Source organism: Rhinatrema bivittatum, unplaced genomic scaffold (assembly GCF_901001135.1).
Source record: "Rhinatrema bivittatum unplaced genomic scaffold, aRhiBiv1.1, whole genome shotgun sequence".
In the NCBI taxonomy this organism is placed as follows: Eukaryota; Metazoa; Chordata; class Amphibia; order Gymnophiona; family Rhinatrematidae; genus Rhinatrema; species Rhinatrema bivittatum.
Window position 1 is genome coordinate 144,395 of NW_021820499.1, and position 24,191 is coordinate 168,585.

Below are 24,191 nucleotides of genomic sequence, written 5' to 3' on the forward strand. Positions count from 1 at the left end.
ACTTACTCACTGACTCCAACCCAGATATCTGTGCTATCACAGAATCCTGGCTAAAGAACTCAGACCATGTTTTTATCAACCAACTCCCAACACAGGCATACGACATTTTCTCCATCCCTAGGCCCAAAAAAAGAGGAGGCGGCATACTCCTTGCAACCAAGAAAGTCCTTAACCTCAAGCTACAGACCAGCTCCCCCCCCCAAAACTTGAAATCGGCCTTTTTAAATCTAAATTCTTGCAAATCTGCCTCATCTACGCCCACCCTGGCACACTTGAACAGGACCCATCACCACTCATTGAATACATCTCCGACAACATAAAGTCAGACACACCCGCAGTGATACTCGGAGACTTCAATCTCCACGTAGACACCCACCCCAACACACCTGCTTGTGAAACCCTACTTCTTACCCTCAAAGCTCTGGGCTTCAGACAGCTAATCTCTGAACCACACACAAGCTGGCCACACCCTCGACCTCCTCTTTGTAAACACATGCATTACAGTACCCCAAACACCCACCACCACCCCCTGTCCCATGGTCAGACCATTTTCTCATCAATGCCCACCTCACCATCAATACTGATACACCAATCGCAAGCTCACTTAAAAAAACAATTTCCCTCCGTAAACAATGCTCCTCGGAGGAACTCTCCCTAGCATTCAGCGAAGTAAGTGAAAACCTCGACTTAACAAACCCAGACACTGCCCTTCTATCTTGGAATAAGTCCATTTCCAACATAGCCAATGATCTTTGCCCCATAATCCATAAAACTATAAGCCCACACGTACCGAGAGAAAGCCATGGTATACCGATGAACTTAGAAAACTAAAACAAGACCTCAGAACCAAAGAACGTACCTGGCGTAAACAGCCTACACCCACACACAAAATGTCCTACAAACACACATTGCATTCTTACCGACAAGCAACCATCCACGCCAAACGCGACTTCTACACAGCAAAAATCCACAGTTATAAATTCAATCCAAACGCCTTATTTTGCCTTGTTACGGAACTCACAAAGTCCCCCTTTCCATCCTCACAAGAAACAAACAGCATAGAGAAATGTGAGAATCTAGCCGACTACTTTCAAAATAAAATCTCCAAAATTCTAACACGCCTACCCCCTAACCCCGTACCCACAGACCCACTACCAATCGACAACAACACTAACCTCAACTCCCTTGACACTACCCTCCGTAATGGAAGTGGAATCCATACTAAAAAAGATGCGACCATCCACTCATAGCGCAGACATCATCCCATCAAAAATCCTACTCTCCATTCCCTCCGCCATTGCAAGACCTATAGCAGATATCGTAAACTGCTCCATCACTTCCGGGAAAGTCCCTGACCCACTTAAACTCGCCATCGTGAAGCCACTACTAAGAAACCCACCCTTGACCACAATGACCCTGCAAATTACAGACCCATTTCCAATCTGCCCTTCTTATCTAAAATCATGGAGAAAGTGGTTAACACCCAACTCTCCGATTTCCTAGAAGAAAACAATATCCTACACCCCACCCAATATGGCTTTCGTAAAGACCGCAGCACCGAAAAACTCCTACTCGCACTAACGGATACCGTTCTCAAAGGCATGGACCACGGACAATCATATATACTCGCCCTCCTCGATATCTCAGCCGCGTTCGATACCGTAAATCATCAAATCCTCTTATCACGATTAGCAGAGATAGGCATCTCAAACGCAGCCTTATCCTGGTTCTCCTCATACCTAGAACATCGCAAATACTTAGTCAAGCTCGACGATTTTGAATCCACACACATTCCCCTCACACAAGGGGTACCCCAAGGCTCCTCTCTATCCTCCACCCTCTTCAATATATACTTACTCCCCCTCTGCCACCTCCTCTCTAAACTAGGACTAAAATTCTTCCTGTACGCTGACGACGTACAAATACTTATTCCAATTCAAAAATCCATCAGCGAAACCCTTCAATACTGGGAAACATGCTTGACATCCATTAATTCTCTCCTCTCCAATCTCCATCTAGCACTTAACACATCGAAAACTGAAATCCTCATCCTAGCTAACCAACCCCTCAACTCAATCCACCAAATGACCCTCGACGCCTCACAATATCACCACACTACCGCCCTGTGTCAGAGATTTAGGAGTAAGCCTAGACAATCAACTCTGCTTCAAATCCCACATTAAATCACTCCTAAAAGGAGGCTTCTACAAACTACAAATCCTCAAAAAACTTAAGCCCCTTCTCCACGCCCATGACTTCCGCACAGTTATGCAAACCACCATACTTACCAAACTCGACTATTGCAACTCCCTCCTCTTAGGACTCCCCACCTCTACCATTAAACCACTCCAAATTCTCCAAAATGCCATGGCAAGAATCTTAACAAACACCAGAAAAACTGACCACATCACTCCCATACTCCAAGACCTCCATTGGCTCCCCATCACCTTCCGTTCCCAATATAAAACACTTACCATCCTCCACAACACACTACACAACAACAATTCACCCTGGCTTGAAGACATGCCACAATTCCGTCAATCTAACCGCCCCACCAGAAACTCCCTTGCTGGCACTCTCCAAACTCCCTCACTTAAAATTGGACACCTCACCGCCACTAGGGATAGAGCCTTCTCCATTGCGGGCCCTACCCTCTGGAATTCCCTACCCGTCACACTCCGCTTAGAACCATCCCTGAGCCATTTCAAAAAAGGAATCAAGACCTGGCTCTTTAAACAAGCATACCCTAATTCCACCCAATCCTAGCCGATGTTTACCCATTATTCACCTTAATCCCAACCTAGCCTATACCCTTACCTGATACTTTTCAACCACCCCAGAACTTCCCCCCCCCACACCCCCCTCCCCTGCAACCTTCCCCCCCCCCACACCCCCCCCCCCTCTGTAACCGTCACTGTGTATCAAGTGCACAAGCCCCGCGCTACTGTAATCAAGTTCCACATGCGAAATGTGTCAAGTGCACATGCCATGTAACATTGTATATTAGTTCATATTGCATATATAACCCTAACCGAATGCAATAGTTGTATCGCTGCTTGTTAAATATCCTCTCTTTTTTGTGTACTCACCCAGTTACCCCCTCCCCTGTTCATTGTAATTTCCTTTCCTTCTCAGTTTTTGTAAACCGACATGACTGGAACCTCTCACTATATGTTATGCCACCACACCCATAGCCTATAATAGGCCACTGGACTATATTGCGCTGCATAGCCTGTCCCCACTACATTGAACCATACTGTTCTAATATGTCTGAATTAGTTGTACCATTTTATTTACAATGTATGTTACACCACATATTACACTATCATATCACACTGTATCATTACACTATGTATCACTAAATATATAGCCCTGCTCCTGGTCACTCCCCTGAAACCTACGCCATACTATCTATCACACCTGCCCCAATCAAACTACTCTATACTCTATCTCCCCCCCCCTAACCTCTCGACCGACCTCTACCCATCCATCTACCTACCCCCCACCTGTCCCCTCCCAAAATGTGCTTCCCCACCATCCCAATCATACACCACCCCCACCAACGGACCTTCCGCCCAGCACACCCTCACTCCTCTACCCCGCACAAATCCCTTGTACCCATCATGATCTCCCCCCTAACACAGCTGCTAGGCCTAGTAACACTGACCATCTCCCTATTCAACGCTCAGTCCATCCTAAAGAAAGCCCCCATACTTCAAGACTTACTCACTGACTCCAACCCAGATATCTGTGCTATCACAGAATCCTGGCTAAAGAACTCAGACCATGTTTTTATCAACCAACTCCCAACACAGGCATACGACATTTTCTCCATCCCTAGGCCCAAAAAAAGAGGAGGCGGCATACTCCTTGCAACCAAGAAAGTCCTTAACCTCAAGCTACAGACCAGCTCCCCCCCCAAAACTTGAAATCGGCCTTTTTAAATCTAAATTCTTGCAAATCTGCCTCATCTACGCCCCCCCTGGCACACTTGAACAGGACCCATCACCACTCATTGAATACATCTCCGACAACATAAAGTCAGACACACCCGCAGTGATACTCGGAGACTTCAATCTCCACGTAGACACCCACCCCAACACACCTGCTTGTGAAACCCTACTTCTTACCCTCAAAGCTCTGGGCTTCAGACAGCTAATCTCTGAACCCACACACAAAGCTGGCCACACCCTCGACCTCCTCTTTGTAAACACATGCATTACAGTACCCCAAACACCCACCACCACCCCTGTCCCATGGTCAGACCATTTTCTCATCAATGCCCACCTCACCATCAATACTGATACACCAATCGCAAGCTCACTTAAAAAAACAATTTCCCTCCGTAAACAATGCTCCTCGGAGGAACTCTCCCTAGCATTCAGCGAAGTAAGTGAAAACCTCGACTTAACAAACCCAGACACTGCCCTTCTATCTTGGAATAAGTCCATTTCCAACATAGCCAATGATCTTTGCCCCATAATCCATAAAACTATAAAGCCCACACGTACCGAGAGAAAGCCATGGTATACCGATGAACTTAGAAAACTAAAACAAGACCTCAGAACCAAAGAACGTACCTGGCGTAAACAGCCTACACCCACACACAAAATGTCCTACAAACACACATTGCATTCTTACCGACAAGCAACCATCCACGCCAAACGCGACTTCTACACAGCAAAAATCCACAGTTATAAATTCAATCCAAACGCCTTATTTTGCCTTGTTACGGAACTCACAAAGTCCCCCTTTCCATCCTCACAAGAAACAAACAGCATAGAGAAATGTGAGAATCTAGCCGACTACTTTCAAAATAAAATCTCCAAAATTCTAACACGCCTACCCCCTAACCCCGTACCCACAGACCCACTACCAATCGACAACAACACTAACCTCAACTCCCTTGACACTACCTCCGTAATGGAAGTGGAATCCATACTAAAAAAGATGCGACCATCCACTCATAGCGCAGACATCATCCCATCAAAAATCCTACTCTCCATTCCCTCCGCCATTGCAAGACCTATAGCAGATATCGTAAACTGCTCCATCACTTCCGGGAAAGTCCCTGACCCACTTAAACTCGCCATCGTGAAGCCACTACTAAAGAAACCCACCCTTGACCACAATGACCCTGCAAATTACAGACCCATTTCCAATCTGCCCTTCTTATCTAAAATCATGGAGAAAGTGGTTAACACCCAACTCTCCGATTTCCTAGAAGAAAACAATATCCTACACCCCACCCAATATGGCTTTCGTAAAGACCGCAGCACCGAAAAACTCCTACTCGCACTAACGGATACCGTTCTCAAAGGCATGGACCACGGACAATCATATATACTCGCCCTCCTCGATATCTCAGCCGCGTTCGATACCGTAAATCATCAAATCCTCTTATCACGATTAGCAGAGATAGGCATCTCAAACGCAGCCTTATCCTGGTTCTCCTCATACCTAGAACATCGCAAATACTTAGTCAAGCTCGACGATTTTGAATCCACACACATTCCCCTCACACAAGGGGTACCCCAAGGCTCCTCTCTATCCTCCACCCTCTTCAATATATACTTACTCCCCCTCTGCCACCTCCTCTCTAAACTAGGACTAAAATTCTTCCTGTACGCTGACGACGTACAAATACTTATTCCAATTCAAAAATCCATCAGCGAAACCCTTCAATACTGGGAAACATGCTTGACATCCATTAATTCTCTCCTCTCCAATCTCCATCTAGCACTTAACACATCGAAAACTGAAATCCTCATCCTAGCTAACCAACCCCTCAACTCAATCCACCAAATGACCCTCGACGCCTCACAATATCACACACTACCGCCCTGTGTCAGAGATTTAGGAGTAAGCCTAGACAATCAACTCTGCTTCAAATCCCACATTAAATCACTCCTAAAAGGAGGCTTCTACAAACTACAAATCCTCAAAAAACTTAAGCCCCTTCTCCACGCCCATGACTTCCGCACAGTTATGCAAACCACCATACTTACCAAACTCGACTATTGCAACTCCCTCCTCTTAGGACTCCCCACCTCTACCATTAAACCACTCCAAATTCTCCAAAATGCCATGGCAAGAATCTTAACAAACACCAGAAAAACTGACCACATCACTCCCATACTCCAAGACCTCCATTGGCTCCCCATCACCTTCCGTTCCCAATATAAAACACTTACCATCCTCCACAACACACTACACAACAACAATTCACCCTGGCTTGAAGACATGCCACAATTCCGTCAATCTAACCGCCCCACCAGAACCTCCCTTGCTGGCACTCTCCAAACTCCCTCACTTAAAATTGGACACCTCACCGCCACTAGGGATAGAGCCTTCTCCATTGCGGGCCCTACCCTCTGGAATTCCCTACCCGTCACACTCCGCTTAGAACCATCCCTGAGCCATTTCAAAAAAGGAATCAAGACCTGGCTCTTTAAACAAGCATACCCTAATTCCACCCAATCCTAGCCGATGTTTACCCATTATTCACCTTAATCCCAACCTAGCCTATACCCTTACCTGATACTTTTCAACCACCCCAGAACTTCCCCCCCCCCACACCCCCCTCCCCTGCAACCTTCCCCCCCCCCCACCCCCCCCCCCCCTCTGTAACCGTCACTGTGTATCAAGTGCACAAGCCCCGCGCTACTGTAATCAAGTTCCACATGCGAAATGTGTCAAGTGCACATGCCATGTAACATTGTATATTAGTTCATTTGCATATATAACCCTAACCGAATGCAAATAGTTGTATCGCTGCTTGTTAAATATCCTCTCTTTTTTGTGTACTCACCCAGTTACCCCCTCCCCTGTTCATTGTAATTTCCTTTCCTTCTCAGTTTTTTGTAAACCGACATGATGTGTCCTACGAATGCCGGTATAAAAAAGTTATTAAATAAATAAATAAAATAAATAAATAGTACTCACATCAGATGCGAACCTCCAGGGTTGGAGAGCTCACTGTCAGGAGTTGACAGCACAAGGGCACTGGAGAACAGAAGAGTCTCTCTAAGCATCAATTGGCTGGAAATCTGTGCAGTCCAGTTGGTATGTTTGCAATTCGGCAACTGCTTGCAGAGTAGAGTGGGCTTGTTACTGTCGGAAAGTGTGACGACAGTGGCTTACATCAGTCAGCAAGGAACGAACCAAGAGCCAGCAAGTGTCACAGGAAATAGCCCAATTTGTGGAATGGGCGGAAGTGCATCTTCAGCAGATCTCTGCCTCACACATTACAGGAAAAGACAATGTAAGAGCCGACTTTCTAAGCAGTTAGTCTGGATCCAGGAGAATGGGAATTGCCAAACAAAGGTGTTCCAGCTCATAGTGGATCACTGGGGCCTTCCGTTTTCTGGACCTTCTGGTAACTTCTCACAGTGTGAAGGTTCCTTGCTTCTTCAGTTGCAGGAGAGATCAAAAGTTCTTGGGAATCAATGCTGTCATGCAGGAGTGACTGGAGGGAAGCTGCTGTGTGCCTTTCCTCTGTGGCTCATGTTCGGCAGAATGATTCGAATGATCAAGAAGTCACTCAGGAATGGTGCTTCTGATGGCACCAGATGTGCCCAGGAGACTGTGGTATACAGAACTGCGAAGGCTCCTGATGGACTCTTCCCTCCGGTTTCTGTTTCACAGGGATCTACTACAGCAGGAGCCTGTTCTTCACGAAGATCCGACTTGATTTTGTCTTATAGTATGGCTCTTGAAAGAGCTCAGTTGCTGAAGCGTGGATATTCTATTGCGGTGATTACCACTTTGATACGAGCGAGAAAATTATCCACTTCCTTAGCCTGGGTTTGGCAAGTGTTTGAGGCTTCGTCTGAAGATCGAGGGGTTCTTCCTCATTTGGTTAAGATCCCGCTCATTTTGGAATTTTTGCAGAATGGATTGAGTAAAGGGTTAGTCCTTATTTCATTAAAGTACAGGTGTCAGCTCTTGCCTGGTCCAAGGTCAGGTGCATAGTGGACCCTTGTCAACTCATCCAGATGTGGCCCATTTCTTACAAGGAGTGAAGCATCTTCGTCCTCCTTTGTGATTACTGGTGCCTTTGTGGAGTCTTAATCTAGTTTTGGATTTTTTGGCGGCCCCCATTTTTCGAACAATGCATTGCCTCTCCTTGAGATTACTGACCTTAAAAACGGTATTTCTTGTGGCATGGCAATTTGTTCTGTGCATAGAGTATCCGAACTGCAAGCATTGTCTTGCCAGGTGCCCTTTTATGGGTGACTCTGGGGGTGATACAAAAGGGGTCTTGGATTTTAACTTGAGTCAGTCAATTTCCCTGCTGTCTCTGGACAGGGTAAGAGATAAGAACATAAGAAATTGCCATGGCAGATGAAATTTAATGTGGATATGTGGAAGGTGATGCATATAGGGAAAAATAACCCATGCTATAATTACACAATGTTGGGTTCCATATTAGGTGCTACAACCCAAGAAAGAGATCTAGGCGTCATAGTGGATAACACATTGAAATTGTCGGTTCAGTATGCTGCGGCAGTCAAAAAAGCAAACAGAATGTTAGGAATTATTAGGAAGGGAATGGTTACTGGAACAGAAAATGTCATAATACCTCTGTATCGCTCCATGGTGAGACCGCACCTTGAATACTGTGTACAATTCTGGTCACCACATCTCAAAAAAGATATAGTTGCGATGGAGAAGGTACAGAGAAGGGCGACCAAAATGATAAAGGAATGGGACAGCTCCCCTATGAGGAAAGACTAAAGAGGTTAGGACTTTTCAGCTTAGAGAAGAGACGGCTGAGGGGGGATATGATAGAAGTGTTTAAAATCATGAGAGGTCTAGAACGAGTTAATGTGAATCATATTTACTCATTTTTACTCATATTTACTCTTTACTCTTTCGGATAATAGAAAGATTAGGGGGCACTCCATGAAGTTAGCATGTGGCACATTTAAAACTAATCGGAGAAAGTTCTTTTTTACTCAACGCACAATTAAACTCTGGAATTTGTTGCCAGAGGATGTGGATAGTGCAGTTAGTATAGCTGTGTTTAAAAAAGGATTGGATAAGTTCTTGGAGGAGAAGTCCATTATCTGCTATTAATTAAGTTGACTTAGAAAATAGCCACTATTCAAGGTGCGGTCTCACCATGGAGCGATATAGAGGCATTATGACATTTTCCATTTTATTAACCATTCCCTTCCTAATAATTCCTAACATTCTGTTTGCTTCTTTGACTGCTGCAGCACACTGAGCTGACGATTTTAAAGTATTATCCACTATGACGCCTAGATCTTTTTCCTGGGTGATAGCTCCTAATATGGATGCAGAGGAACATCACCTGTTACGGCCCTTGGATGTCAAGAAGCTACAATAGCCCGCTGGATTAAGAAAGTAGTCACGGCTACGTATGTGGATGCTGAGCAGCTGTTGCCTGGTCGAGTTAGGACTCATTCCACTAGGGCTTAGGCAGTGTCGTGGGCAGAGATTACATTTTTTGTCTCCTGTCGACATTTGCTGAGCTGTGACGTCCTCCTTACACACTTTTTTTTCCAGGCATTATACATGAATGTGCACGCCCGGAAGGATACAACCTTTGCACATGCGGGGTTGATCGGACCATGGGCAGTCTTCCGCCCTGTTCGGGAGTAGCTTTGGTATATCCCACTGGTTCAGGATCAACTTGGCCATATGCTGAGAGAGGAGAAATTACTACTTACCTTTAATGAGGACAGGTGGATCCACCTTCCCGCTATTGTATTGCAGTATGGCTGCATGTTCCGGGCGTTACTGGTAAGTGTTACACCAGTCCCTAGATTAGTGTTATTGCACTCTTTGAGCTCAGTGCTCGAATGGTTATCTGTTAATAATCAAGTTTTTGTTAGTTTGTCCACAGTTGGCTTTTGCGGAGAATATTGGTGGGCTGAAGTCAATGCAGGGGTTTATATACCATGCCGTCAGCTTTGCTCTGTCTCCATCTGCTGGTAGAGGTGCATAACCACTGGTTCCTTGTTAAAGAAAGGGAAATTACCAGGTAAGTAGTAATTTCTCCTTAGATAAAGTAGCTTCCATGTTCTTTTTAATCTATACATTTCTTTTTTTTTCTGCTGCAGCAGTTCAGAATGATTAGGTTTAGTCCCTAATCCCACTCATGGAGGCAGAGAACATTCTTTTCTTTTCTTATTACATTTGTTGAGCACAGACCCGTTTGAGCCTGTATTCTCTGATGGAGCAGCAGTGTTTATCTTATTGGTCCAGCCAATGATTTCAATTTAATTTGAAAAAAGAAATGTTTGGGCCATACATGTGCAATCCTTACAGAAGAGCAAGCAGACATTTTGTTATGCTCCCATTCCTGTTACAGGGCTCTTGGTTGAGCCAATTTAGAGCAGATACCTGAGGCATTCAGTTACGAGCCAACATTTGTTTATGCTCCTTTTCCTGTTTGAGAAATATTGGTTGAGCCAATTCAGAGCATATATACATATAAGGAAAGGAGGAAGAGGATTCTCTAAGAGACTTTTAAGTCTTCACTAACCTTCTTTACGCGAAAAAAAGAAAAAGGGAGAAGTAAGGGCCCTTGAACGACAAAAGAGAAGACTTAAGGGCATTCAACTAGTGAGTTTCTATTTGTTTAAAAATGATGCTAGCCTTCATCTCAGAGAACTGTTTATTGTTCCTTATGTTCTACAGTTCTATGTAAAGCCCCCATCCGCTGTTGGGCAGTTCATCGTTTTATGTAAACCGGAGTGATTTGTAATTCCAACAAGAACTTCGGTATATAAAAATTAAAAATAAATAAAATAAATATATCAGATCATTATTGCCGTTGTGTTCCTTGCAGCAATAGAACAGCCATGGCAGACAGCACAGCCTGCACTGCATGAAATCACAGCGAATAAAACACGGAAGATATATTAAAAAGAGAATCTAGGGCCTTGAACAAGTTCTAAAATGAAGATTATTAATTTAATTTTATATACTGCCTGTAAAGCAGTTTATCCAAGCAGCTTACAATAAAAACATACATAAAATCCAATCCAAAGTACATACGGGCAGAAAACAACATATTACACAACAATAAGGCCGTCATGAGACAAAAGACACAGCTGGGTAAATATTGCTAAATTCTGCTATAAAAGTTAACATCATTGGCCTATTTATTTATTTATTTATTTAAATGATTTTAAAATATACCGACATTCATAGGACATATCATGCCGGTTCACAATCAACATTGGAAAGGCGGAAGAGGAAATTACAAATAACAGGGATGGGGGAGGTGGAGCAGGAAAGGAAAAAGGAGAGGATGGGGGCCAGGTGACAGCAAGCGCAGAAGTTGCGGGAAGGAGAAAGGTAGTGAAGTGTTAGGAGAGAGAGAAATTGATAGGAACTGTGTTAAAAACTGAGTATAAAAATTAACAAATTTACAAAATCAGCAAGGCCTGACAGTTACCCTGAGTTATTTGAATCAACAATTTAATCTGTTGATTTTTTGAACATCGGTCATTTTGTATATGGCTCGACCAAAGCACTGCACAGCTGCAGATAAAAATCATGACCTGCCAGCTTTGAATCCTGGACCTTTTCTGTCTGAATTAGCCATGCTGCATGGGTGACTTCATCAGGCGAGGCAGAGCTGTCTCTCAAAGCTTGTAGAGCTTTCAGCTCTACTGGGCATGCGTGGTTCTTCCTGTGCGAATCAGTGTTCCAGAAGACGTCTCAGTCTGTTTTTGTCCGCACACAACATGGATGGCAAAACTTGTCTCTCAGGATTTTTTTCTTGTCTCCATTAACTACTCGCGTAAACAAACCGCAAACAGCATTTTTTTAAGTGCTACTGTGGCTTAGCGAAAAACCTCTGGGTTTAAATATTGTTTTCGTGGCCATATAATGTTGATTACCAATGGCCACAGTTATTGCTACTTGTGCTTGGATGCTGACCATGATCAGGTGAATTGCTGTGACTCAGGCAGAATGTCACCTAGGCCCCAGAGGCAGAGGGCTGAAAAACTAGCACACCTCCAGACAGAAGGCATAAGAACATGCCATACTGGGTCAGATCAAAGGTCCATCAAGCCCAGCATCCTGTTTCCAACAGTGGCCAATCCAGGCCATAAGAACCTGGCAAGTACCCAAAAACTAAGTCTATTCCATGTTACCTTTGCTAATGGCAGTGGCTATTCTCTAAGTGAACTTAATAGCAGGTAATGGACTTCTCCTCCAAGAACTTATCCAATCCTTTTTTAAACACAGCTACACTAACTGCACTAACCACGTCCTCTGGCAACAAATTCCAGAGTTGAATTGTGCGTTGAATGAAAAAGAACTTTCTCTGATTAGTTTTAAATGTGCCCCATGCTAACTTCATGGAGTGCCCCCTAGTCTTTCTATTATCCGAAAGAGTAAATAACCGATTCACAGCTACTCGTTCAAGACCTCTCATGATCTTAAAGACCTCTATCATATCTCCCCTCAGCCGTCTCTTCTCCAAGCTGAACAGCCCTAACCTCTTCAGCCTTTCCTCATAGGGGAGCTGTTCATCCCCTTTATCATTTTGGTTGCCCTTCTCTGTACCTTCTTCATCGCAACTATATCTTTTTTGAGATGCGGTGACCAGAATTGTACACAGTATTCAAGGTGCGGTCTCACCATGGAGTGATATAGAGGCATTATGACATTTTCCATTTTATTAACCATTCCCTTCCTAATAATTCCTAACATTCAGTTTGCTTTTTTGACTGCTGCAGCACACTGAACCGATGATTTAAAGTATTATCCACTATGATGCCTAGATCTTTTTTCTGGGTGGTAGCTCCTAATATGGAACCTAACATTGTGTAACTACAGCAAGGGTTATTTTTCCCTATATGCATCACCTTGCACTTGTCCACATTAAATTTCATCTGCCATTTGGATGCCCAATCTTCCAGTCTTGCAAGTTCCTCCAGTAATGTATCACATTCTGCTTGTGATTTAACTACTCTGAATAATTTTGTATCATCCGCAAATTTGATAATCTCACTTGTTGTATTCCTTTCCAGAGCATTTATATATATATTGAAAAGCACCGGTCCAAGTACAGATCCCTGAGGCACTCCACTCTTTACCCTTTTCCACTGAGAAAATTGACCATTTAATCCTACTCTCTGTTTCCTGTCTTTTAACCAGTTTGTAATCCACGAAAGGACATCGCCTCCTACCCCATGACTTTTTAGTTTTCTTAGAAGCCTCTCTTGAGGAACTTTGTCAAATGCCTTCTGAAAATCCAAATACACTACATCTATCGGTTCACCTTTATCCACATGTTTATTAACCCCTTCAAAAAAATGAAGCAGATTTGTTAGGCAAGACTTCCCTTGGGTAAATCCATGTTGATTGTGTTCCATTAAACCATGTCTTTCTATATGGTCTACTATATTGATCTTGAGAATAGTTTCCACTATTTTTCCTGGCACTGAAGTCAGGCTCACTGGACTATAATTACCCGGATCGCCCCTGGAGCCTTTTTTAAATATTGGGGTTACATTGGCCAACCTCCAGTCTTCAGGTATAATAGATGATTTTAATGGTAGGTTATAAATTTTAATTAATAGATCAGAAATTTCATTTTTTAGTTCCTTCAGTACCCTAGGATGCATACCATCCGGTCCAGGTGATTTGCTACTCTTTAGTTTGTCAATTTGGCCTCTACTACATCTTCCAGGTTCACAGTGATTTTGTTCAGTTCATCTGACTCATCACCCCCTGAAAACCATCTCCGGAACTGGTATCTCCCCAGCAATCGAAGCAAAGAATTCATTTAGTCTTTCTGCAATGGCCTTATCTTCCTTAAGATCCCCTTTAACCCCTCAATCATCTAATGGTCCAACCAACTCCCTCACAGGTTTCTTGCTTCGGATATATTTAAAAAAGTTTTTATTATGAGTTTTTGCCTCTAAGGCCAACTTCATTTCAAATTCTCTCTTCGCCTGTCTTATGAATGTTTTATACTTAACTTGACAATGCTTATGTTTTATCCTATTTTTTTCAGATGGATTCTTCCAATTTTTGAAGGATGTTTTTTGGCTAAAATAGCCTCTTTCACCTCATCTTTTAACCATGACAGTAATCGTTTTGCCTTCCTTCCACCTTTCTTAATGTGTGGAATACATATGGACTGCGCCTCTAGGATTGTATTTTTAAACAGTGTCCAAGCCTGTTGAACACTTTTAACCTTTGCACCTGCACCTTTCAGTTTTTTTCTAACTATTTTCCTCATTTTATCCAAGTTTTCCTTTTGAAAGTTTAGTGTTAGAGCTGCAGATTTACTTATTGTCCCCCTTCCAGTTATTAGTTTAAATTTGATCATGTTATGATCACTGTTGCCAAGTGGCCCCATCACCATTACCTCTCTCACCAAATCCTGCGTTCCACTAAGAATTAAATCTAAAATAGCTCCCTCTCTTGTAGGTTCCTGAACCAATTGCTCCATGAAGCAGTCATTTATTACATCCAGGAACTTTATGTCTCTAGCAAGTCCTGATGTTACATTTACCCAGTCAATATTGGGGTAATTGAAATCTCCCATTATTATTGCACTGCCAAATTGGTTAGCTTCCCTGATTTCTCTTAGCATTTCTTCATCTGTCTGACCATTTTGTCCAGGTGGACGGTAGTATACTCCTATCACTATACTCTTACCCAGCACACATGGGATTTCTACCCATATAGATTCTACTGAGCATGTAGTCTCTTATATGATTTTTGTCCTATTGGACTCTATACCCTCCTGGACATAAAGTGCCACACCCCCACCAAGTTGTTCCTCTCTATCATTGCAATATAATTTGTATCCTGATATAGCACTGCCCATTGGTTATCCTCCTTCCACCAAGTCTCTGTGATGCCAATTATGTCAATCTCATCATTTACTGCTATACACTCTAACTCTCCCATCTTACTTCTTAGACTTCTGGCATTGGCATTCAGACATTTCAAAGTGTGTGTTTTGTTTGTATTAACAACCTGTTTTTCAGTTGTTAGGGATAATTTGGAAATTATCCCTAACAACTGGTGGTGGATACCTGGAACGCCCTTCCGGAGGAAGTGGTGAAGACCAAAACTGTGAAGGATTTCAAAGGGGTGTGGGATAAATACTGTGGATCCATAAAGTCTAGAGGATGTGAATGAAGACAAGAGGCATGGGGGTGGCTTGAGGGAATGTTGGCTACTACCTGGAGATGAATATCCTTATTCAATAATGCGACTCCAACATGGCTCTATGCTTCGGCAAGAGGAAATGTGGAAAAAAGGATTTGCAACCACATAAAAGCAGGGGAGTAGCTTGCTTGTTACGGCAGTTACTTCCCCAAACCAAAAAAATACCTGATACTTCACTTTCAACGCAAATCCAGCATAGCTCTCTGCTTCAATGGCAGGGGAGGAAATTTTGACAATTCACGCATATCCAGCATAGCCCTCTGCTTCAACGGGAGGGGGGAATGAAGAAAAGTGGATCTATATTCAGGCAACAATCAACAAGGACTGAATTACATAGTCTGAATAAACAGATAAGCATGGGTGTAGCTTGCTTATTGCGGTGGTTAATACCCCTAACTAAATTAAGCTATTTCACTTAGATGCAGGTCCAACACTGCTCTCTACATTAATGGCGGGGGTGGAAGGGAAATAGAATTAAAAAAAAAGTTACTAAGAGCCAAGAGAAACAGATAAGTATGTGAGAGAAAAAAAGTGTGAAAGCTTGCTGGGCAGACTTGATGGGCCGTTTGGTCGTCTTCTGCCGTCATTTCTATATGTTTCTATGGAAATCATTAGCTTCGGTGATTTTTTACATATAGGTACATGGACTATGTTTGCTTTTAATGGAACCTCTCTGTTGGGATGCCCTAACTCTCCTGTTTCATTAGTATCCTTCAAGGATACATTTCTCCGAACCATGCACTGCTGAGTGACTGTCGGCTTTCCCCCTTGTTCTAGTTTCAATGTGTTATCTACTAGATCTCTTTCTTGGGTGGTAGCTCCTAATATGGAACCTAACATTGTGTAACTATAGCATGGGTTATTTTTCCCTATATGCATCACCTTGCACTTATCCACATTAAATTTCATCTGCCATTTGGATGCCCAATTTTCCAGTCTTACAAGGTCTTCCTGCAATTTATCACAATCTGCTTGTGATTTAACTACTCTGAACAATTTTGTATCATCTGCAAATTTGATTACCTCACTCGTATTTCTTTCCAGATCATTTATAAATTATATTGAAAAGTACAGGTCCCAATACAGCTCCCTGAGGCACTCCACTGCCCACTGTCGCGGGAGCCTCCTCTGCTTCAGGATCAGGCAGTTCCTCATCGGAAAGGAGCCTTGAAGTTAGGAGATCCTCCCATTCCTCTCCCGGAAGGATGAAGGAGTTTCAAAGCCTGGGGAGTCAGCTGGCCTCAGCGGGGTCAGTGCATGCACCCAATACTTTGTTGAAAATCCCTCCAATGCAGCCAAAGGTGCATGGAGCTGTAGTGAAGCAGAAGTGATCAACACGTACCACGCTATGCGCATGGCCATGGCGCACCATCCCACACAGCACACAGTGCTCCATAGTGCAGGGCACCCAGTCGAAGCACATGGTGCATATGGCGCAAGAATCGCATCATTCAAAGACTCATGGCGCAAAGGATCAAAATAAAGGGTCCTTCCACTAAAAGACTGGCGCTGGATGACACAGCATTGCAGGGGGAAAAAATGGAACATAAGAGGCTGAGGACCAAGGAGCACCCCACCCCTAGATCATCTAGCACAGTTGCTTCCACCAGCCACACTAAGGTGACTCAATCGACACAGGAGCAGCATCAACAGGCGTCGAATCACGACGTATCAGGTGCTCACCAGAAGCCACACAGATCCCAAACTCCATCAAAGTCTTCTTGGACTATTGGATGTCAGGAATATTCCGAGCTTACAACCCCAGGGAGGGAAAAGGGAGCTTTGCACTCACAGAGAAATGAGTTGTGCCAATGCAGTGTCCTCCAGCTCGCCCAGGTTATGACATTTTGGGTGCAGCAGTCCCATCTTCTAGATTTCCCTGAAGAGTTTACTCCTCTTATGAGATGGCAATTCATCTTCCAACTGGAGGACCTATTTCTTTCCTGGCTTTGGGCCTGTGGCAACAAGGTCTCTGTCTCCAGACACCACAGTCGGTTTGTTCACTTCTACCACTGGGAAACGCGACTACCACAGAGCAAGAGCCAGATGTTGGTACCAGAGGAGGAAGTTCCATCACAGTCCCCAGGTCACAGATCACAGCAAGCGTTAGATCAGATTATTGATATTGTGTGGAATTTCTTTTCGCTGTTTCCGCAAGTACAGCCACCATCATTTCCTCCAGTGTACCCTATTCTTCCAGTACAGAGACAGTAATGCCAGGAATGTCTCCACTATCTTCTTCATTTTCTTCAGAGGACACCAGAGAGGAGCTCCCGCTATTATTTGACCCTTCAAGGGAACCTACTCTTGCACCATCACCGAGATCAGATAGTCTTGTCCCTCCTTCTCCAAAGTAGTCCCTGGGAGCTCTATTAGAATACCATCCAATCCACCATATCCTGGTGTTTTCCTTAGGCGGAATTTAAGAGATCTTAAATTCCGCCTAAGGAAAACACCAGGATACGGAGTGGTCCAGATACCATACAGTTCCATGGTGGTAGAATCCACAATGCGAAAAGCAAAAAAGATAAGATTACATTCCAGTAGACAGCCAGGAAAAGACTATAATCTCTTAGATTACTTTGGTAAGAAAGTCTTTAAAAGTGCAATACTCACATCCAGAATTCAACAGCACCAGTTTTATATGATGCAGTACCTGTACGAATGCATACAAGCTCTCAAACCCTACATCAGATCAGAAGAAGGTCAGCAAATTACTCTTCATCCATGCGACGATTTGGAGGAAGGACTTTGTCACTTCTTAAGATCAGTCTACAAGGGTTTTGGCACCACTGCAAGAACATCAGCGGTCTCAGTAAAGTAGCAAGATGAATGGCCTGGCCAAGAGTGAGTGGCATCAGGGATGATGTCCATGAAAAGCTGCTGACCTACCGTGCTTAGGGGTCAGCCTCTTCAGCAAGAAGCTGAGAGAGACGGTGTCTCAAATAAAAGAACAAAATGTAGAAGACCTGTCATCATCTATGGGGAGAGACCAGCAGGGAACAGCGAAGTATTTCTAACACCAATACAGACAGTCATTCTTACCCAGGAGATCCTACAGACCATATCAGCATCTTGCCAAACTCCTTACCAGCAACCTCGCCAGCAGCCTCAATCTATAAAAGCTCGAGGATGACAGAGATCGGCATCAACAAAAGTCACAATTCTAGCCAGCAACTAAGCCACAACAGTGTTTTCAGACCAAATACTTTCACAACAGCATGTACCAGTAGGGGACAGGATCCATCATTTCTTCAAGGAATGGTCCAGTATCACAACAGACCAGTGGGTATTGATGATAGTCTAGCGCAGGTACCACTTGAATTTCGTCAACCAGCCTCAGATGCCAACTTGACTACTCTATCGATAGATCAGTCACATCGGGCAATCCTAACCCAGGAATTGGAAAACTTACTGAAGCAGAATGCCATCAGAGAACTAGACCTATCCCAATACAATCAGGGGTATTATTCCAAATACTTCCTCATCCCCAAGAAGTCTGGGGGCCTTCACCCCATCCTAGTCTCAACAAACCTCCGTTGAGAAAAATTCAAAATGACATCTCTGGGGACGACATTGCCATTCATCCAACCTTTCGACTGGATGTGCTGAATTGACCTCAAGGACATGTGCACGTTCTTTTGTTCAATATGTGGATTGTTTAATGTAAAGACCTGTTCAATACTATATCTATTGTTTAATGTAACGCCTTACGGCGAAGGTTTTGTTCTTTGGAAACCATCTTGATTTGATTTGTATATCGAGAAAGTCGGTATAAAAAAACCCTAAATAAAATAAATGTGCACACATCCCTATACACCCATCCTGTTCACAATATCTCTGCTTCACAGTAGGGGAGAGGCACTATGAGTACAAAGTTCTCCTGTTTGGACTCTCGTCTACCCCCAGAGTCTTTACAAAATGCTTAGCTGTGACAGTGCACACTTATGATGGTTGGGAATACAGATATTCTCGTACTTGGATGACTGGTTAATCACAGCACCTTACAAAGAAACTTTATGGTCGGATGCAGAAATGACTATCACATGTCTAGAAGACCTTGGTTTTCTGGTAAACTACGAAAAGTCAAACTTACAACAAGTACAATCACTGCTGTTCATAGGGGCCCATATAGACTCTGTACAAGCCAAAACATTTTTCCCTGACATCAGAGCTCAGATCCTCTGTGGCTTGGCAACTCACATCACCAGACCTCCATAATGTGTGGCATTTACTAGTGCTTCTCGGACACATTACAGGAGCAATACATGTGGTCCCCATGCCTCAAGGATCTGTACTAGGACCCACGCTTTTATAAATGATCTGGAAAGGAATACGATGAGTGAGGTAATCAAATTATCAGATGATACAAAATTGTTCAGAGTAGTTAAATCACAAGCAGATTGTGATAAATTGCTCTGGAATTTGTTGCCAGAGGATGTGGTTAGTGCAGTTAGTGTAGCTGGGTTCAAAAAAGGTTTGGATAAGTTCTTGGAGGAGAAGTCCATTACCTGCTATTAATCAAGTTTACTTAGGGAATAGCCACTGCTATTAATTGCATCAGTAGCATGGGATCTTCTTAGTGTTTGGGTAATTGACAGGTTCTTGTGGCCTGGATTGGCCTCTGTTGGAAACAGGATGCTGGGCTTGATGGACCCTTGGTCTGACTCAGCATGGCAATTTCTTATGTTCTTATGACCTTGTGAGACTGGAAAATTGGACATCCAAATGGCAGATAAAAATTAATATGGATAAGCGTAAGGTGATGCATATAGGGAAAAATAATCCATGCTGTAGTTATATGATGTTAGGTTCCATATTAGGAGCTACCGCCCAGGAAAGAGATCTAGGCATCATAGTGGATAATACTTTTGAAATCGTCGGCTCAGTGTGCTGTGGCAGTCAAAAAAGCAGAGTGTTAAGAATTATTAGGAAGGGAATGGTGAATAAAACAGAGGATGTCATAATGCCTTTGTATTGCTCCATGGTGAGACCGCACCTTGAATACTGTGTACAATTCTGGTCGCCGCATCTCAAGAAAGATATAGTTGGGAAAGAGAAGGTACAGAGAAGGGTGACCAAAATGATAAAGGGGATGGAACAGCTCCCCTATGAGGAAAGACTAAAGAGGTTAGGGCTGTTCAGCTTGGAGAAGAGACGGCTAAGGGGTGGGGGGGATATGATAGAGGTCTTTAAAATCATGAGAGGTCTAGAATGAGTAAATGTGAATTGGTTGTTTACTCTTTCGGATAATAGAAGGACTAGGGGCACTTCGTGAAGTTAGCATGTAGCACATTTAAAACAAATCGGAGAAAAATCTTTTTCACTCAATGCACAATTAAACTCTGGAATTTGTTGCCAGGGGATGTGGTTAGTGCAGTTAGTATAGCTGGGTTTAAAAAAGGATTGGATAAGTTCTTTGAGAAGAAGTCCATTACCTGATAATAATCAAGTTGACTTAGAGAATAGCCACTGCTATTATTAGCAACAGTAACATGGGATATACTTAGTTTTTGGGTACTTGTCAGGTACTTGTAGCTTTGATTGGCCACTATTGGAAAGAGGATGCTGAGCTTGATGGACCCTTGGTCTGACCCAGTTTGGCAATTTCTTATGTTCTTAAAATGTTATGCAAACAAACTAACCCATTAGTGTGTAAGGTTAGATGTGCTGATATATTTAACTGAGTGGAACAGTTCAGAAGAGCTGAGTTAGTACTTACTCTGCATTGTCTATTAAGCTGTACTGCTCCTATTATGAAATATCTTGTGATAAGACTAAAGAATTTTCTTATATTGGCTGTTGGTATTCAGTGTTTACTAGTGCTCCCAACACTCAGAAAGCCATAATTAAACTGAATTACAATGACAATTTAGTAAACCTTTCATACCAAAACAGTATTAACTGCAAGCATTCAAAGAGTAAGAACTCTGCCTATGAAAAGGTAATGCTGTAACTATTACACCAGGTTCTAAAACACCAATACACCTCCTATTAGGAAAACAAAACAAGCCAGGCTGCTATAGATCCCTCCACAGAAACTACACATTAGCACCTCACATGCAGAACACAACTAGATCCTCACCAAATACAGAAAAGACCCTAAAGTAAAAGTAAAAATCTGCAGACAAAAACTGAACTGGAAATCACAAGCTAGACCCTGTATGCAGCACAACAATGGAAAAACAGAAACAAAGCCATTCCTCATAAAGTATCGCACAGTAAAAGCAAGAAATATAAATCATAATGGTAAACCATACTAATTCAAAATATTTCAAAATAGCTGACAAACAGAATAACATCCAATAACTAAAAACTCATGTATTCAAAAAAATTGTTTCAAACACAAAAACAATATTGCAAAACAGCAGACATATCAAATAACACCCAATGATGAAAACTAACAAGGATTAAAAAAAATCACCCATTCTCTGTACCTGGGAACTTTAGATTTCCAAATGCCCTGAGATTGTCATGGATTGGCGTGTGGAGTAAGGGGGGGGGAGGGGGGGGGGGTTGCGCGCGCACACACACTTTCTCTTTTCTCTCTCATGTACACTCCCACACATGCTCTCTCAGTCATATAAACACACACATATTTCCTCTCTCATACACAAATACAGGTTCCTTCTCTCACTTAAATACACAGGTTCCCTTTCTTTCTCACTCACCAGGCTCCCTCTCTCACTCACATGTGCTCCCTAACTCCTTCACACAAGTTCCCTCTCTGTCTCACTCACATAAATGCACCCTCACACACACCCTCAATCACTCCCAAAGGCTGCTTCCTCCTCTGTCTGTGTCTCACACTCACACAGACACACACACACACAAAAGTTCCTTCTCTCACTCAAACACATACCTATACTCCCTCACACAAGCTTCCTCCCTCTCTCTCTTACTCATAGACGCACTGTCACTCCCGCACACACATATACATCCTCACATCCTCCCTCTCTGACTTACTCACAGACACACCCTCACCCAGGCTCCCCTCTCTTTCTTTCTCTTATACACACACCTTCACCGACTCACAGGCTCCCTCTCTCACACATACACACACCCTCACAAACCCACCTTCACTCTCTCATACACCAAGGCTCCCTCTATCTTGCATACACATACTTCACAATTCCACTCACAAACAGATACACAGTCTCTCATTCTGGGCCTCTCTCTCCTGCATCTTTGGTTGTGGATGGAATGGTTCTGCCTGCGGTTCTTCCGGCCTCTCTCCTCTTCATCTTTAACCGTGGGCAGGATAGCCTGCACCCATGGCTCTCCTAGGCCTCTCTCTACATCCTCAGTTGCAGGATGGTCTCTTCCAGGCCTCTCTCCCCTGCATCTTTGGTTGCGGATGGAATGGTTCTGCCTGCGGTTCTTCCGGGCCTCTCTCCTCTGCATCTTTTAACCGTGGGCAGGATAGCCTGCACCCATGGCTCTTCTAGGCCTCTCTCTACATCCTCAGTTGCAGGATGGTCTCTTCCAGGCCTCTCTCCCCTGCATCTTTGGTTGCGGATGGAATGGTTCTGCCTGCGGTTCTTCCTGGCCTCTCTCCTCTGCATCTTTAACCGTGGGCAGGATAGCCTGCACCTATGGCTCTCCTAGGCCTCTCTCTACATCCTCAGTTGCAGGATGGTCTCTTCCAAGTCTCTCTCTCCTGCATTTTCAGCCTCAGGTGGGATGGGTTCTAACCATGGCTCTCCTGGGCCTCTCTCCTCTGCCTCCTGGTCGTGGGCAGGATGGACACCACCTGCTGGGCTCTGCCTGTGGCTCTCTCTGGCCTTTCTTCGTCTTTAGCCGAGGACGCGATGGGCTTCACCCGAGATTCTCCCAGCTCCCTTTCCTCTGTATCTTAGTCGCAGGCTCTGCCCACAGCTTTGCTGGGCCTTTGGCCATTGGCAGGATGGCTTTGCCAGAGGCCCCATTGGGCATGTTTTCATTTCCTGGCCAGGGGCTTGTTCTGGCAGTTTTGCCACCCCTCTGAGGGGTTGGTGCTCTAGGCAACCATCTAGTTTGCTGAAGCGACAGCCCTGGTTCTGTACTATTCTGTGGACAAAATGGACACATGAATTCTAATTACATTTAACTTTGCTCACATTTATTAGTTGTTTTACTAAGGTTAACTGTGTGTTCAGAGAAACATAAGTTTTTGACTAGTTTCTATTTTTCACAAAGAAAAGCTTATTTGGCAAACGAGTCTGAGTTATGCATCCAAAATAAAACAAGAGGTTGGCACTTTGGGTCCTTCCTTTTGATTATGTGGCATTTATGTATTGAAAGTTTTTGTACAGAAAACATCACATCGGCATAATGCAAACGTTTTGGAAAGGATTGTTTTGCTTGGTTGAAGGGCTTGTCACCTAAGGGTAACGTTTCAGGCAGAATTTGCTTTACTTGGAGACCTAATTTTATTCTTCTTGGTAATACATTTAAGAAGGTATTTACTCCTCACAAGGAAAACTATCTTGAGTTGTTGGTGATGGCGGATCCTCCTTCTGTGACTCAATGGAGGTATGGGATCCACGGAAAAGATGGCTAGTCGAGAGGGGACACCGAAAAAGAAGACAATATTGGACTTGTGGGGTACTTCTATTCAAACTTTACCCCAGGGCGAGAAGTTGAGTTCTGAATGATCTCTGAACAGAGCAACACAGGTTCATTTGATGATGATACTAGATGGGAAGGGGGTGGGGGGTTTAGTTACAGTATAATAGAGGGGGCTATAAGGGGGGAAATAGAAAATGTGTTGGTTTCCTTGTTTGGGTCTGCAAGGCTTGGTATGTTTTCTTACAATAAAAATCATTGTGACTTAAAAAAAAACAACCCTGGAATCTTTACTTCATTCCTTGGTTCTTTTCAGGCTTGACTATTATTGAGAAGCTTTATATTAGGGTTGTACAGCTAAACTTTTGAGGCACCTGCAAATGGTTCAAAATACAGCCACTAAATTGATTTTGGGGGGCTAAGAAATATGATTCAGTAATATCACTTTTGAAGAGCTTACACTA

At 43.5% G+C, this 24,191-nt stretch overlaps 1 protein-coding gene across 1 annotated transcript in view; it reads left to right on the plus strand.

Annotated features, from left to right (window-relative positions):
* The window catches only part of ANGEL1 (angel homolog 1), a 137,980-nt gene that overhangs the window by 88,629 nt on the left and 25,160 nt on the right, over positions 1-24,191 (plus strand). The gene's annotated exons all lie outside the window — the stretch shown is intronic.